General features: G+C 42.5%; 1 protein-coding gene across 2 annotated transcripts in view; it reads right to left on the bottom strand.

The window, feature by feature from the left end:
- NALF1 (NALCN channel auxiliary factor 1) overlaps positions 1–15,246 on the bottom strand; it is a 410,074-nt gene that overhangs the window by 268,425 nt on the left and 126,403 nt on the right. The window contains exon 1 of one of the 2 annotated variants that reach the window (XR_008318754.1): positions 12,622–12,720. The exons of the other annotated variant lie outside the window; for it this stretch is intronic. The gene's annotated coding sequence lies outside the window, so the exon portion shown is untranslated. Of the gene's footprint in view, positions 1–12,621; positions 12,721–15,246 lie in introns of those variants that run through there. 2 annotated transcript variants of the gene reach the window in all.

The following is a 15,246-nucleotide window of genomic DNA, read 5'->3' as shown; positions in this document are numbered from 1 at the left end:
TGTTGTGGTGCACCAGTTAACTATTTTACTGAAAGGAACTGGATGAAACACCAGCAAATTGTTTCATCATGTTCATTGCTGGTATCCATTCAAATTCAACTTAGAAAATTATTCTAACTAGCTGAACCAGGCACAGAGCATTTGCGCCTCTAGCTCCCCCCGCCCTGGGGTTTTCCTCTGTTCTCTCCCTCCCCCCCCGCTGATTTCTTCCCCTGCCCACCCGCCGGTCACCACTTTCTCCCCCAACGCCTGCCCACCAGTCACCACTTTCTCCCCCCACACCTGCCCACCGTTCGCCGCTTTCTTCCTCCTACACCTGCCTGCCAATTGTGACTCCCCCCATGCCTGCCTACCAGTTGCCGCTTTCTCCCCCACACACGTTGCCGCTTTCTCCTCCCCATGCCTGCCCACTGGTCACTGCTTTCTCCCCACCCAATGCCCGCCCGCCAGTCGCTGTTTTCTATATTTTTATACATTGATGGGAAACCAGTATTGAATACGAAGGCATGGATCCAGATTTTTCAGTTCTCCAAGATTGGCCTGGAGTCTCGAGCTGTTGGTATCAATATTCAGGTGACCATTGAAAGCATCCATGGAGAATTTGCTTGATATTGTGAACAATATTTGAAGAAAAAAAATCTCTAGAAATAGCTTAGGTCAGAGTTGGCAAGCCTACTTGGATCCAAAAAGCCCATACCAGGTATTGAAGGCACTTGTGCCTGCACAAGGTGTGGAGGAGGGGCAAGGGGGATGGATGGATCTCTGATTTCCTCCAACTCCCCTCACCACTGAATTGCATGCTGTTCCAGAGGGTACCCCTGATCATAAGGAGCTCTGCAGTAAGTCCAAGGGGATGCAGTAGAAAGGGAATGAGAAAGCCCTATTACACACACTCCCTTCACAGTTATCTGGATCCAAGCAAATCTTGCACAATATAAAGATTTATTTGAATGCAGAGCATTACCATATATCCATTAAAAAGGGTTACTTACATCTTCAACTTTAAAAGGGGAGGGTGGGGGGGCAGGGATTATCTCTGATTAATATTTCTTTACGGGTGGGTTAAAGAAAATTAGCCTAAACAATTAATTGCAGAAAGTCAACATACATTTCCATAAACCTTCCTAGGAAAATAAAGCAGCTGTCTAGTGGCTTATTTCACTATCCCAAAACTATTACTTTTCTAATCTTCAGAACCCCTTCAACATATACATGGAGCTTTTATAAAGGTAAAGTGTGCCGAACAATATTCCCCATTCACTTCAGAGAAGGGAGGAAGCTCATCAACTTTTGAGCACCTGGGAGTGCCCACTTTTGCTTAATGGGTTGAATGGGAAGGAACTTGTAGGTGGGGAAATCCCTTATGCACACTGGAGCTCCAATACCCCAAAGAAACCAGTGCATCCAAGACACAGTTTTATAATTTCCTCAGATGTTATTCCATGATATGGAAAGCCAGTCAATATTTTAAAGGAGGGAAATCAAACCTACCAGGTAACAGTCATATGATCTTACCACGTGTTGGAGAACTACCTGAATGCACTTATTTATATGAATACTTTTATAAGCAAATCAAAAGGCCTATTACACTCCTTTTTCTTCTTTTACTTCTTTTTCATTCCTGAGAAGAATCATTGTAATTAACTCGACCCATCCCACCCACCCACCCCACTTCTTCCCCTCCACAAGGACTTGAGTGAATCTTGTAATAGGAGATGTTGGACAATTCCTTTAAATTCGAAACAGCAAAATAAATACATTCTCTTCTAGGTAGATATGGTGTTTACAGCAGTGCAATGCTATGCTGTGAGGCAATTCTCATGATCTCCATGGATGGGCAGGGAGGGTGCGGGGGGAGGCTGCTTTTAACTCCCCCCCCCCTGATAACTAAGCAGTCTGTCTTTGGCGTGCCTCCCACTTGGCCACACATTCCACTAAGGAGTGTGGAGAGATCTCCAGCCAGAACCCATTGTTCTGGCCAGCCACATCCCATAATGCAATGCGCCACATGCATTTTGCACTGAGGGATTCCCCCATCGGATGGGAGCACTAGGCACCTGTCTCTGGCAGCTCATTAGGCTGCGAGACACATGATACCAAGTAGCCAGATTACAGGTGCAAGCGCACCCTTAACCTCAGCGAACAGCCATGTTCATTAAGAGGGTTAGGTGGGTGGGGAGTGGAGAGATCTGCGAGGATCCCGCCACTTCTCACAACCAGCCTAACCCAGGCTGGTCTGCACCAGGATGGGTTAGGATGGTCATGAGAACAGCATCTATATCTACTGAGTTTGAGTCATTTAAGGTCACAATAGCTGTTGAGCTAAATATCTGAAGAGAATCCCTGCCATGGTGGAGGAACTCCATACAAGGGTGCTGGTTATTTGAAAATGCACAAACATGTGCAAACAATCATGTCATGTGGCATGGTTGAAGGAGAGCTCTGTGGTATAAACTGGGACCTGACTTAAATGAAATACATGAAAGCTGTCAATATTCAATTTCCAATGAAGGTACTTGATGCAGTAGGCAGAATTGCTCCTGGACCCAGCCTTGTTCCTGGATAGTCTGTTCCCAGCTCTGGTTGATGAACCAGCTCATCTGTTCCTGAAGCATGCAGACCTGACTATGGTTATCTATTCCCTTGTTAATTTACATCTTGACCATTGCTTATAGGACCAAGTGTTGTCAAAATATTGGGGCTATTCACACGATTAGCAAAAATCGGGCTAGGAGAGCCTAGCCCGATTTTTGCTAATTGTAAGAACTACAATTACAATTCAATTAATAAGAATTAAATGTAAGAATTAATTGTAAGAACCACCGGGCTCGACTGCAAGCCCGGTGGTTCTTGAGCGGCTAACCCACTTTGGTAGCCCGCCCCTTAGCCTGGGTTTGCGGCGTGAGTGCTCCACAAAACCGGGCTATTGGATCATGAGTAGCCGCGGTGTGGCTACTCACAAGGAGACCCCCAGAGGGGAGGCGAAAAGCCGCCTCTCGGCTCCAGGGGTCTCGCCAGCATGCCCTGTGTGCTTGCGCAGGGCATGCTGGAGCTTGCGGGGGCCTATTGGCCCCTGCTCCCCCCAGCCTCCGCTGGCTCCATCACAGAGCCGGCAATCGTGTGGGTGGCCGATATGGCCGCCTAGGGCTCCTGTGGAGATCGTCTGCAGGGAGAGTGGGCTTAGCCCGCTTTCCCCGCAGTTTCGCCAAAAGTGGTTCTCACGGATCGTGAGACCTGCCTCATTGATTGATTGATTGATTTGGTTTCTATACCACCCTTCCAAAAATGGCTCACAGTGGTTAATATAATATCAATATAAAAACAATTAAAATCAATTGTACTTTAATTGTAACCCGGACCGAAGCCGTTCAGAGCTTTAAAAGTAATAACCAGCAATTTGTATTTTGCCCGGAAACATATCAGCAGCCAATGCAACTGTTTTAAAACAAGCATAATATGGTCTCTCTGGGTTGCCCCAGAGACCAATCTGGCTGCTGCCTTTTGAACTAACTGAAGTTTCTGAACTACATACAAAGGCAGCCTCACATAGAGGGCAGTGCAATAGTCAAGCCTGGAGGTTACCAAGTGATGAACTACTGTTTTGAGGTCATCCTCTTCAAGGAATGGACACAGCTGTCAAATCAGCTGAAGGTGATATAAAGCACTCCTGGCCATGGCCTCCACCTGAGATACCAGGGTGAGGCCTGGGTCCAGGAGAACTCCCAAGCTGCGTACCTGCTCCTTCCCAGGTAGTGTAACACCATCCAGCACAGTAAGCTCTAATTCATCCCTCAGGTTCTAAGCCCCTAAAATGAGCACCTGCATCTTGCTTGGATTCAGTTTCAATTTGTTATCCCTCATCTAGCCCATTACTTCCTGTAGGCAGGCATTTAGGAAATGAATGCCATTTCCTGATGATGATGATGATGATGATGATGATGATAAGAAGTAGATGTGGGTGTCATCAGCATACTGATAACACCCAGCACCAAATCTCCTATTGACCTCACCTAGCGGTTTCATGTAGATATTAAAAAGCACTGGTGACAGAATGGAGCCCTGAGGGATTCCATATAACAGCTCCCGTTTTGAGGAGCAAATGTCACCAAGCTCCACCATCTGAAATCTACCCAAGATATAGGAGTGGAACCACTGCAAAGCAGTGCTCCCTATCCCCAACTCCCCCAAGAGATCCAGAATGATACCATGGTCGATGGTATTGAGCGCTGCCGAGAGATCCAGAAGAACCAGCAGAGTCACACGCCGTCTGCCAATTCTCCGGTAGAGGTAATCCATCAGGCTGACCAAGGCTGTCTCAATCCAATAGCAGGCTCTAAAGCCAGTCTGAAATGGGTCTAGACAATCAGCTTCCTCCAAAACCACCAAGGGGTTCAGGGAAGGTTTCTTAAGAAATAGTCTAACCATTGCCTCCTTCAAACAAAGAAGTACCCTACCCTCCCTGAGCGATGCATTTATGATATTAACTAGGCCACCTTCAACAATTTTCCTGCTAGATAGAAGCAGCCGAGTCGGGCAAGGATCCAGAGAACAAGTGATAGATTGCACCACCCCAAGCAGCTTGTCTACATCCTCAGGAGTCACAGATTGAAACTGATCCAATCTAATATTGCAAGAGGTATTGCTGGATACCCCCGTCATTGACCCTGCAGAAATAGTGGAGTCCAAGTCAGCCCAAATACAGGAGAGTTTGCCTGCAAAGAACCCACTCAAAGGATCACAGCAGAATGTTTCCGGGGACTGATTTAAAAGAGAAGGAGCAGAAATCAAACTCCTCAAAACCCGAGATAGCTCTGCTGAATGCAAACCTGCAGATGCAATGCACACAGACCAAAATATTTGTATTGCTGCATGCACCGCTACCGCATAAGCCTTCAAATGGGTCCCATGCTGTGTCCTATCAGATTCGAGCCAAGTTCTCCTCCACTTGCATTCCAGTCGCCTACCCAGCCAGATTATGCCTGCAATGAATAATATTATGCATTTCTTTTATGCTTGGTTCTCCCACATATCTTCCTGGATCATAAGAGGTCCTGTTGCATGACTCATCACTCACTGAGACCGAAATGGTCTCATTTCTGGCACCCTCTTATTACTAGATGATTATCCCCTGCTAACTGGGTAGAGAATCACCTTTTTAACATGGCGATTCTCTTTATTTAGCAGGGGGAGAGTAACTGGCCCTATCCACCTCCAGCACAGTACCTCCAGTGATTGTTGCTAGTGTCTGTCTTATGTTTCTTTTTAAGATTGTGAGCCCTTTGGGGACAGCTAGGCATCTTATTTATTTATTTCTCTATGTAAACCGCTTTGGAAACTTTTACTGAAAAGTGGTATATAACTATTTGTTGTGCTCACAAGAAGGCTGTGCACACGCAGTGGGGATACCAAATTTCAGGGTTACTACCTTCTCTTCAAGGCACACTGTAACTGATTTTAAAATATGTTCCTAAGGATCGTACAGCCCTTCGGGACATATTTCTCTATGTTGTGGAGTACTTCAGAAGGAAGGAGCAATAAGGGGGTAGAATGTTGTCCATCGATCATTCCCCCAGAAGCATTCTGTGACATATGGGATTGTGACCCAGAGGACTGTGTGACCTCAGGAGCATATTTCTAACAGTTACAGAGCACTCTGAAGGGAAGATAGGAACTCCAAAATTCACCCTCTCTGCTGCCTGCTGGTTGAGGCACAACTAGTTTTGGGACGCTGGAAAAATGTTGGATAGAAATTTATAAAATAAATAAATGTATGTTTATATATGTTTCAGTGCATACATTGCTTTAATAATGGGCAATGCATGCATATCAGCACTGCATATAGCCAGCTATATGTGACTGGGACAATGTGGTAAAGTGTGCCGTCAAGTCAATTTCGACTCCTGGTGCGCACAGAGCCCTGTTGCCAGTTCGAATTCCCGCTGGCACTATATCAGGGACAATGTGTTAACAGCTTTTAAATAGAACACTGCCATCAAGAAGGAAGTTTGGCAGCCACAACATGGGCATCAAGCCATAAGTTTAAATGAGTCCTGAAGATCCCAGCATAGGAAAATACTTCCCCTAGTCTCTGTAATTGCAATGGGAGCACATCCCTTTTCTTTGTTGATTTGAACAAGAAGTGTGTTTCCTTTCCATGACAAAAGTGTACTTCCTAGATACCAAAGAGAAGATCACACCCATTGGGAGCACACAATTTCAGTTCCCAACATATCCCCAACATTTCCCCCACTTACAGACTTGCCAGCAGTTATATAAAGCCACCCACTATGTCCGTTTTCTCCCTGTGCATACCATTCTACATTGTGTGCATCAATGCTATCTTAGTTCATAGCATCTACTTAGATGCTGGTAGAATCTGTTTAGCTGGTAGAATCAATGGCTTACCCACTGCAGTCAGACTCAGAACAAACTCTTCTAAAATATCATGAATTCCAAGATTTCTGAAAATTATAGTATTTGAGAGCAATATTTGATTGAAACATGTTTTCTGTGATAGGAAGTGCATTAAAAGTAAAGATTTCCCTCTGATCTCATAAGCAAACATCTGGCTGTGTACTGTGATACAAAGAACAAATTTATATTTTGAAGGGATGTTCTTTCCTTTTCAGTCCTAACTGATAGCCTTTATGATCTTATTCTCTTAAACTGTTTGGCAGCAGCCCCTTGCAATGTTTATATTTTACTTCATTATCCTTTTTAGTTGATTTTTAGTTTGTTGATGAATAAAACTTTTTTAAAAATAAATAAATAATGATTTCCAAAATTCTTCAGTTATTGTACCAGTTTTACTCACATGGCTTGCTCTTCAGGTTACCCTAAACTGCCACAACTAATGGGAGGGGGAAAGCACATCTGACAAACACTGGAAGATACAGCTGAACCTCATTGAACATGGCTGCAGCAACACGGCATTCACAGTTTTGTATATCTGCAGTCGGGCCATGTACACCCAGCCTTGGTATGTGTGGTTTTAAAAGGGTTAAAATTTAGTGATCTGTGTTTCCTAGGTGGTTGGAAATGACCTCTGGGGTCATTTCCTACCACAATTTTGCTGATTTTAAGGCTCTTCCCTAAAAAAAAAAAAAATTCCCTGCCATTTTCCCACAGAAAATTGGCACAGTTGGGGGTTGGGGTGGGGGGGCATTGCTAGACAGATGGAGACCTGCAGAGCATGGCATGATACATTATTTGTCCAGTTTCTGAATTTTTATTGTGGGTTTTGCCCTCCATGAACCTACCCCCACCCCATTGCCATTGATATAAGGTTTCATTACCCGCAGTTTTGTTATCTGGGGAAACTCGTGGAAACTGAACCCCGTGGATAACGAGGTCCACATGTACTGCCAGCAACATTCCTGTTGGATCAACATTCATGCTTCAAGACTATCAAGAACAATCTCTTACAGATCAAGCTTTTAGATGTCTGAGCCTGTGTTACAAATGTAAGGATAATATTCATTATGAGGCAGATGGTAAGGCAATTTTAGGTCAGGTAGTTACCGGAAAATTATTCTGTGTTTTGAGGTCAGAACAAATGTAAGAAAAACACTTTCATCAATCACAGCCATGGTCGTAGCTAATGGCTGAAATGCTGTTTGGTTTCATGGTTAAGAATTTGCCGTTTGTTTTGGTTTTAAATGCTTCTCTTCAAATAACTCAATGAGAAATATTTTGTTGCATTTCCTGCATGGAGAGATTTAAAAAGCTGTGCTCAAGTATCTGTATATCTTCAAAACATACAAGTGAGTAGTCTTTACTACATCCCTTAAGCACTTGGAAAATAGCAAGCTAATTCTTATGCTGAGAACACTTTTATCCCTTTATTTTAAAAATAGGGGAAGTCAACAATGGATTCAAACTGCCAGGTTTGGGGTTGGTTTGTTTTTCTAACACTATGAGAGACAGCTTTTGCCATTCTTGAGTTGTAAGAATATAGTGAAATATAGGCCCATTGCACACTGGATTCTGCTATGACCATATTTCAGGTAATATTTATTTTGCTAGCTGCCTTGAGAATACAAGTATAAATGTGAGATATAATAAATAAACATTTATGTTCCACCTAGGGTGCCCCAATGCCTACATCCAACCATGGAGGAATAATTAAAATGTTGTTTTCCTTGATAAGGGCCAGAATTAAAAAGTGTGTATGGTGGGTGGGTGGGGGACTTATACCAAAGCACTTCAGTTCACATTAATGAGCTTGCTGTATGGGGAAGTATTACAATGTGGAGACAGTTTTCTTTCTCTGTACTGGTTAGTGACTGTAATACTGTAAATGTATAGAATTAAACTGAATGTGGAGTTCTCTTGTAATGGACTCCATAAATGATCTACATGTTCATCATTTCACATTGCTAAATGTGGCTGAGTTTAAAATTGAAAACAAGGAGCTTCTTTGTGTGATATACCATTATTAATATTTAATGACATGGCTTCTAATATCAACCCAGCTTTCATAATTAACATTTCCCCCCCAATATTATCTCCTCTAGAAACACCACTTCTATTCTAAATGTTTCTATATGCATTCAACATGGCATGGAAACCCCATTTGAAAATTTAAATTGTGTAAATTTTAAATTTTAAGTTTAAAAGTTTAAATCTTGTAAAATCTTGTTGTTTTTGTCCAGCAGAAGCTGCAATATTTTCCCCCACTTTAAGCTCTTCCCCTGCCAGCAAAAGGAAAAACCCAAAGGGAGGCAATTAGAAGACCCAAGTGATACCGAGAAGGCATCTTTTGTGGAATGGGAGAGGCTATGTCAGGAAAGCAGTAAAGGGACACACAGTGCCACAAGCAGCATTATAAAAATATCTGTTTGCAACTTTTAAACCAAAAATGGAACTTTAATATAGAAAAGTGGTATGTACACACTGAATGTATACCTTGCACACCAGAAAGTATTAATTCCAAACATTCCTCATGATAAAAGTAATCCCCTATATGATCTAGCCGGGGTTGTGGGGGAGAGTTTAGTTAGGGTGGTTTGTTAGGAGAATGGCACAAAGTCATTAGGGATTAAAAAAGAATAGAATCAATAGGTGGAAAGCAGAACACACTTAGGTACAAGATAACTCATTGTTGCTACTACAAGAAATCAAAGTGCAATCTTCTAACACAGCATTGCCAACAGTCCATTTCATCCCACATATAACATCACCCCTGCCCTCTCCAGACAACAAACTCTGATGAGGAAAGTGACAGCTCAACATCAGCTGCCTTGAATGCCACTTTTGGAAGAAAGGCAGTAAATATTTTTTAAAAAAACAATAATCCAGGTTCAATCCCATGCAGAGCAGCCTATGTGAAAAGTCTCCATGCTATCAGCACCATGACTTCCTGTGGCTGCTGGTACTGAGATGGAGATTCTCCACATGATCGGATGGATCATGATTTATGTAAAAAGCCATTCACAATTTTTTTACAGCTCCACAAGTAGCCTCTGCCACACAGAAGTGGTTTCCTCAGCAACGACCATGCCACTTGCATCAAGAAGATGTCACTTCAGAAAATACCACAATGTGAGAAGGCAGTTATGTGAAAAAGACGAAAGGTAGGCCTTCATGTGAGATTATCAAATCTTCTACATACTACCAAACCACCAGTATTATTTATTGTAGCTCAAATGCTCTTTGGGGCTCCACTATGAATTCAGGGGATACAGTCGGAAATGGATTCTATTCAGTCCAGATTTCTCAGAGCTATTTTTAGAGTTCCGAAATGTGTTTCCTATGGTGCTTTGTGTCAGGTTCCTATTCCATTGCCTGTCGGGCTTGGGAGCTTACACTAACTCGCTGGCTTAATTTTTGCCTTGGGTCTCAGGAATCATTGTATATTCAACTTATGTGGAGGGACAACTTCCCTAACTCTTGGTTATCTGTGTTTACCAAAAAAAAGTGCTGAGTTTGGGGCTTTCACCCTCCAATTTATTGTCCCTGTGTTTTACCAGCGCCAAGGCTATCATGATCCAACGTCTTAGACATTGAGTATCAACGCCTTGTCTCCTTAGCGAATAGATGCTGCTCTCCCATATATCTTGGTATTTCCCTCCCTGCTCGAAATCATCCTGCTAAATATCTCTCCACGCTCCATCTGGTTAAATTGAGGTCAGCCTTTGCACGAGCCAGGCTGAATGTTTTACCCTCTGTCTTGTTCCTTAGAAGGTTTTGCAAGGATTCCCGTTTCGGGGCTATGTTCTTGTGGAGAGGGCTGCTTAGAAACAGTTGCTCCTGTGCTTTTGTACTGCCCTCTGCTCCGCGACTCAAGGAAAGAATTATTGACCCCTTTATTTGATCAGTTCCCAGGCAGGCCTGATTCCTTTTATATTAATTTATGTCTTGCTTATGTTAATGTGGGTATCACTAAACTAGTTGCTAAATTTTTATATGGGGCTATGAAACTGACCTCATCATGGGGTTTTAAGAGGCTGATTGTGTATCTTTTAGTTATTTTATGCTGTATATTTACCCATGGTAACAGTCTAAAGTTTTAATTTTGTTTGGCTTATGGCCGTAAATAAAATGATTGATTGATTGAATTATTATTTATTTATTATTACATTTATATCCTGCTCTTCCTCCAAGGAGCTCATGGTTATTTTTATCCTCACAACAACCCTGTGAGGTAGGTAGGCTGAGAGGTAGAAGCAAGCTCAATTCTAAACACAAGATGTTTAGGAGCTGATTTAGACAATGTGTCTGATCCACCCAATACATGATTCAATTTCTATACCGCCCTTCAAAAAAAGGCTCAGGACAGTTTATGCAGAGAAATAATAAATAAATAAGATAGATCCATGTCCCCCAAGGGCTCATGATCTAAAAAGAAACATAAGATAGACTCCAGCAACAGTCACTGGAAGTACTGTGCTGGGGATGGATAGGGCCAGTTACTCTCCCCCGCTATATAAAGAGAATCACCATGTTAAAAGGTGCCTCTTTGCCCAGTTAGCAGGGGTCAAGCAAGGAAGTTCCATCCCATCCCACGCAGAGGCCCATTGTGCAAGGCTGGCAACCTCCAAAATGGCCACCGCACTGGGGGAAAGGCTGAAAACTGGCCAAAGAATGGCCAAATGGCTGATTTCTGGACTCAGGGAGGCTGGCAGAGGGAGGGGGAACCTCCGTGGACTCCCCCTCCCACGACACCTCAGACAACTCCTCCAGAGGAGTAAGTTTTTTAAAAAATTAAAACTTTTTTGGGGGGGAAAGTTCACCAATCCCAGGTTGGTTTAGTCTGGGATCAGACTGAACAGGGGGTGGTTCCTCAAACATTCAAACTGAACCAGTTCAATTTCGAACACATTCAACGTCAAACCTGTTTACACATCCCAAGTAAAGAGTGGGAAATGTCTTCTCACAAATTATATCATATGGTGTGTGGGGACGATCAGATGCTTCCTCTAAACTGGACCTAGGTCACTCGGCATCCAAGGGAATCTTGACTATCAAGTGCATACCCAGCAATCCCCACCCTTATATCAATGTTGACCCATACTTCATGAACGTAGAAAAGTCCTATAAAGCCTGTATATCGGCAGTATTCATTATTCATCCACAAAGTACACTTTCCCCAGTGCTTTTCCCAGTGCTCATAGCCCTCTCTTAAGAGCTCCAGGAGGAAAGCACTGGGAAGGGCTATACTTCCCAGCACTCTATGCACATCTTCCAAGGTGATGGAAGTTCATCTCAGGCAGTGTAGACAATACTGAGGTATAAGGACCAATGGTCTAACCCAGTATAAGGTAGCTTTCTATGTTCCTATGATGCAGGGGCTCAAGAGGGCTCCATTTTCCTTAAAGGAGCTCCCCAACACTAGGCAATGAGCAGCATTGGATGGTGGCAATGGTCATCTCTGCATGGTGCAAGGGGGACTGTGCAGAGTATTCAGCTTTGGCCGAAGCTCCACATAGACCCAATAAACAAGTCATCAGGGAGCCACACTTAGGGTTGATGGGGCTGACACTGGCCTTGAGCCTTACAATGAAGAATACTGCTGCATATAGTGGTTGGTTTCTGTCATATTTTACAAAAAGCTATATGACAAAATGCATCAAAGAACCTACTTTCTCTCACTGGTCATAATGCTCAGAACAAGAAAATGATAATTGCTTAGTTTTCTTAAGACTTCACGATTTACTTCTTACAAGCTCCTTTTAACATTTTGTTTTACTGGTTCTATTCATACCCATGTACTGAACAATGTGTTTTTGGCAGTGTCAAGTACTTAATTTCTTATATAACACTTGGCATCATTTATGTAAGATATAGCAACACACCAGAGCGCAGCAGCCTACCATGCTGGAAGATTTGATCAAGAAATACCAGACTCAGCTTTTACAAGCATGGTTTTTTAAAAACACAATACAAATATTGATCTGTTCAAAGCATCAAAAATGTACTCCCCCCGCAAAAAAGGATTTTAGCGTTACAGTTTCTTTTCGGCTTCAAGATGCTGATAGATCTAGGAGGGAAGAGGGAACATATTCAGCTCCAAAAATCATGCTGGAAATATATCATGGTTGAGTGAGGATAGGTATTATAAAAATAATTATAGCTCAGCCAGAATTACTTTTTTAAAGTTTTTGCAATGTTGAAAATTACCTCTCTTTTTGTTCCAGGATTTCTTACAAAAATATTTGCTTACTTCTTTTATCTTCAACTTCTCTCACTCCCCATGAGCACATTTGCTTTTAGTGACAGCATAGCACAGTAAACCTGATTGGATAAATAGTGTCAGGATGTAATCTCCTACATGATCCCCGATTGGGTGAGGTAATCCATGTGACATAATGCAGGAAAAAAGAGAGAGGCAGCAACCAGGGAAAGTTAATATTTTAAGTGTTTCTTGAAAGAAATCTTCACACAGACAAATCAAATCACAAGTTCCTGTGCAAAAAATAAAAAGTGGATATTTGGAACAGCTGTTTTCAAGTGAGAATCTTTGAGTTGAAGTTGCTTTCTTTAAGATCCTCTTTTTTATCATTCAGATCACATGCCAAGTCCTGTTTTGAAGTCTTCAGAAGTCAGGACTTCCAAATATGGATTACCCTGTTATCTGAACCCATGCTGAATCATTCAGAACTACATGGATATCCACTTTGAGAGCTGGAAAAATGACATGGTGGTGGTGGTGAAACAGTGTGTGTATCTGACATTTTGTCCTGCTGTGCTGCACACTTTTATATTCTTCCAAGTACAACCATTGTGGTTTTTCTCCTCTCTCACTAGTTTTGTGAGCTACCACTTGTTCTCAGTCACACCAATGTAACACTGCTGTCCTCTGAAATATCTCTTTATTGCAGTGTCTCTCAAGCCAGTTTACTTGTGACCACTTTCTTTGCTCTTTAAAACATTACACAGTTGTAAATGGGGAACTGTCTTAATAAGGACATTTCTCTGGGAACTGTAATAAACCTAATGACACTTATCAAAAGAACTGCTGCTTAATTGGTATGGCAATTCATTTAATTGGAATGCCTGCAGGTCTTTATTAGAAGTAATCAATTAAGGAATCTTCTGAGGGAAAGGTGATGCCACATCTCTTCTTAGAAAGGCTTTGCAAGGCTTATTGAGAAAAATGTATATGACGTTTATTTCCACAGTTCTTTCAAACCATATTTAGTAGTAGGAGCTTCACTAAAATGGTCTTTGAACTGAAGCAAAGAAAATTGAGATCTAACATAGATACAACAAGGGCAGTTTTCTTAATACAAATGCAATGCTGGTTACTCAAGATGATTAACCACTTACACAGTATCTTGATTTGAGCAAGATGCAGTCACAGTGGGGATTAATCATGGTTGCAAATCCCCATAGATAATTATGTAACTCCTTGCCATAATGCTAGAATGGAGAGGAATGGACAGATTTTTGCAATGCTGTACAGGGAGAAACAGCATGGCAGAGACTGACTGAATGTGGGCAGCAAAGGAGAAAGAAGAATCAAAGCTAAACAAAGGCTGCATGCCTTGTTAACAAGGTGAATGGAGATGTTGTCAACAATTATGTAGCTGGATTAAAAGAGGAAAACTTGAAGGGAAAGATAAGTAGTTGGGCCTTGGATGTGTTGAGTTTGAGATGGTGAGGAATCATCCAACAAGTGGATATTCAGGCATACGGGACTCTATGGAGGGCAGAGGTTAAGTATAGAGAGCGACCGCCAGGTGCCATTAGTATAAAGTGTAACTGAAAGCCATAGGATTTGATACATTCACCCAAGGAGACAGCATCGAGACAGTAAAGCAGAGGACCGAGAAGAAAACCAAGAGCAAAACCCTGATAAATCCCGATAGAGAGGGGAAATATGGAAGAAGAACTTCCCCCAGTAAAAAAGTTGAATGTGCTAATCTTCTTCTAGGCAACCCTAGCTGACACAATGAACAACTGGTAATTTGTACATCACTGCAGTGGTGGGAATGAAAAAGGTTATCTGTAACTTTGTTGTGGCTTGTGACAATGACACTTAAAACTTTCAACCAATTCTCTACTATTCATTAGCATGCTCTTCGCCAAATGGGCATTTTGCTTCACTACACAGGCATAGGACACCAGAGCAACTTGGTGGCTCCATTGGAATTCCCTTTTGTATGGGAAAAGGAAAATTACTGTCTACTTCTGTCATACAGAAAATACTTCATATAGGCCCCATCCATGCAGAATTGAGGGTCCAATAGACCCGTGTCCACTCCCCCCACCCAGGCACACTTACCTGTCTGCGTATGGACGAAACAGAGAGGCGCCAAACTGCAGTTAGGGAGACTGCAAAGAGAAGGGGGAACTTGCAGTGCGGGCATCCTTCTAACACGAAGGACAGCCCCGACAGCCAATTACAGCTGGACAGAGGGAGGAGCTTCCTCACTCAACTCCAGCTTTAGCAAGTGCAGCCTGCAATTCCATATTCAGAGGTATAACAGGCAGCTAGAAACCTTGGGTATGAGCAGTGAAACTCACTATAACCTGAGGTTTCAAACTGGAGTTTAGCAAGGGAACCCGGGGTCATTTTTCTGACAGGACTAGGGTCTCACACATTTGCACGTACAAGTTTGTCGACCTCTGGCTCCTTCACCTCTGGTCTCCCATTACATGCAAATGCGGCCATAGTTTTCTCCTGATTTTAGCAGCTGTTGATGTGAAGAAGGTAGCTCAGTAAGTAAAACCCTGTTAGTACCTAGTTAGTACTGAAAATACCGCAATCTGTTTCAATCTACAACTAACAATAATCCAGAA

Source organism: Hemicordylus capensis, chromosome 3 (genome assembly GCF_027244095.1).
Source record: "Hemicordylus capensis ecotype Gifberg chromosome 3, rHemCap1.1.pri, whole genome shotgun sequence".
NCBI classification, from domain to species: domain Eukaryota; kingdom Metazoa; phylum Chordata; class Lepidosauria; order Squamata; family Cordylidae; genus Hemicordylus; species Hemicordylus capensis.
The sequence above is the reverse complement of the archived record's forward strand: the minus strand, read 5'-3'. Positions and strand labels throughout refer to the sequence as shown.